Source organism: Halichoerus grypus, chromosome 4 (assembly GCF_964656455.1).
Source record: "Halichoerus grypus chromosome 4, mHalGry1.hap1.1, whole genome shotgun sequence".
In the NCBI taxonomy this organism is placed as follows: domain Eukaryota; kingdom Metazoa; phylum Chordata; class Mammalia; order Carnivora; family Phocidae; genus Halichoerus; species Halichoerus grypus.
Window position 1 is genome coordinate 58182256 of NC_135715.1, and position 3079 is coordinate 58185334.

Consider the following 3079-nt stretch of genomic DNA (forward strand, 5'->3'; position numbering starts at 1 on the left):
AAGTCAGGAAATGACAGATGTTGGCGAGGATGCAGAGAAAGGGGAACCCTCTTACACTGTTGGTGGGAATGCAAGCTGGTGCAGCCACTCTGGAGAACAGTATGGAGGTTCCTCAAAAAGTTGAAAATAGAGCTACCATATGACCCAGCAATTGCACTACTGGGTATTTAGCCCAAAGATTCAAATGCAGTGATCCAAAGGGGTATGTGCACCCCAGCGTTTATAGCAGCCATGTCCACAATAGCCAAACTATGGAAAGAGCCAAGATGTCCATCAACAGATGAATGGATAAAGAAGTGGTATACACATATATACACAATAGAATATTATGCTGCCATCAAAAAACCGAAATCTTGCCATGTGCAACGACATGGATGGAACTAGAGGGTATTATGCTAAGAGAAATAAGTCAATCAGAGAAAGACATGTATCATATGATCTCACTGATATGAGGAATTCCTAATCTCAGGAAACAAACTGAGGGTTGCTGGAGTGGTGGGAGGGATGGGGTGGCTGGGTGATAGACATTGGGGAGGGTATGTGCTATGGTGAGCGCTGTGAATTGTGTAAGACTGATGAATCACAGACCTGTACCTCTGAAACAAATAATACATCATATGTTTAAAAAAAAGAAGAAGAAGAAGATAGTAGGAAGGGAAAAATGAAGGAGGGGAAATCGGAGGAGGAGACGAACCATGAGAGACTATGGACTCTGAGAAACAAACTGAGGGTTCTAGAGGGGAGGGGGGTGGGGGATGGGTTAGCCCGGTGATGGGTATTAAAGAGGGCACGTATTGAATGGAGCACTGGGTGTTATATGCCAACAATGAATCATGGAACCCTACATCAAAAGAAATTAATTAAAAAGAAAAAGAAATAGTCCCTGTCCTCAAGGAATTCAGCCTAGTGATGCAGACGTTTAAATAAATAATTTTAATAGAACATAAATCCCGGTTGCTCTGAGAAAGTATAAAGGAGTATGGGAGGGGTGGGAGAGCTTTGGGAAGGCGTAAAAGTAGAGGAGTCTACATGTGTTCTAGGCTTAACGGATAAGTAAATGTACACTAGGGGAATGAAACAAGGGAAGGACTTTTCAGAGCAATGGAGAAGTAAAATACAATGTGTGTCAGGTGCTGACTGGTGAGAGGCGCATGTATAGCTCAGGTTGCTCGGAGTTTGGTCTATGAATCATATGCATCCCAAATAAGATACCCCTACTAATTCTGATTCATGCTCTTCGGAATTCTGCAGGCCGATGTTTGAGGACCCCATATCTAGCTTGATGAGAAACTATGTCAAAGAGACTGTCCAGAACCCTATCAATAACTTCTCGCATCCCTATCTTGTACCAGTCCAACTATATTTCTGTAGAAATATAGTTAGCTGTATTTCTGAGTTATGTTGATTTTTTACTCTTTCTCAGACACTTCTCTTGGCCACACCCTCACTGAAGTTCTGGCTCTTTACCTATCCCACAAAGTCAACTTAGTCGGAACAACACAAAGATGTTGAAGCCCTGGGTCTGAGATTTTTATCCGTTACTTGTGTGAAAGACCTCTTTGGTAATCTAGTGAAGCTATGGACCTCCCTTCTAAAAATAATGTTTTTAAATGCATAAAATAATATACATAAAACAAAGCAAACCAACTATATTGAAACACATTTATCAACATTGAAAAAAAATGAAAATAAATTTGCACTACTACTATGCGCTTCTTTCTTAATGCACTAAATAACAAGCAAATATATATATATATAGGCAGAGGTATATTAATATGAAGGTTACTCTTGCTTAGCTTTATTTTTTTTTAAGATTTATTTATTTATTTGAGAGAGCGAGAATGAGAGAGAGAGTACATGAGAGGGGGGAGGGTTAGAGGGAGAAGCAGGCTCCTCGCTGAGCAGGGAGCCCGATGCGGGACTCGATCCAAGGACTCCAGGATCATGACCTGAGCCGAAGGCAGTCGCTTAACCAACTGAGCCACCCAGGCGCCCCATTGCTTAGCTTTAATAAGAGCATTAATGGTGGTCTTTGACAAAGCAACATGTATGTCATATTAAACATGGAAGCATATGTTATTTTTTTTTCCGTCCACATTCATGGACCTCCCCTCTTGAAGTCATATGGGTTTCTGTGGACCCCACATTAAGAACCCCTATCAAGGAGATTATCCTCAAATGGAGCAGTTGTCCTTAAATGGAACAATACTGTGCATCTGGAGGCAATTTGAGTTATCACAATAACTGGGGGGATGCTACTGGCCATTAGAGAGGAGGAGGACCCGGAAAGCTGATAGCCTGCAACGTGCTGAGGAACTCCCATAAAACAAAACATTGTTCTGTCCTACATGACTCTCCAGTGTCTTGACGTATATACACATAGGTGAAAATCTTCTCCGTAATCAGTCATCTGAACCTAAAGTCTGTCTCCGTTTTACATAGGAACACAAAAATAATACAAGCTGAATTATCCAGGAATGCAACTATGATACAAATTGAGAGACAATTAAAATCTGTTTTGTTTAAAACTTTAGTAAGGATTGTTCACCACTTTATTTTTTTAAGGTTTTATTTTATTATTTCTTTTAGAGAAAGAGTGTGCGTGGGAAGAAGGGGCAGAGGGAGAGGGTGAGGGAGAGAGAGTCTGAAGCAGACTGCGTTGAGTGCAGAGCCTGACACAGAGCCCAACACAGGGCTCGATCTCAGGACCCTGAGATCAGGACCTGAAGCTAAGAGTCAGACATTTAACCAACTGCACCACCCAGACAGCCCTGTTCACCATTTTAGAAAATTACATCACCAACAGCAAGGCCATGCAAGGAGTTTGAGTCTCAAATAACAACACACCTGTACCTTGTATCTATTGTATTCGTGGTGATTCTAGGTATGGATATGCATATATGGGTATGTGTGCACATACTCAGCCTCTTTATTAAGATGTCAAATATAAAGTAAAAGATAAAATAAGTAGTAAGTTAGATAAATAATAAAATGTAAAGTAAAAATACTGATAATATTGAATATTGCTTTACTTCTCCTAAATCCAAACTTCGACGTTATAAGTAGATATACACGTGAC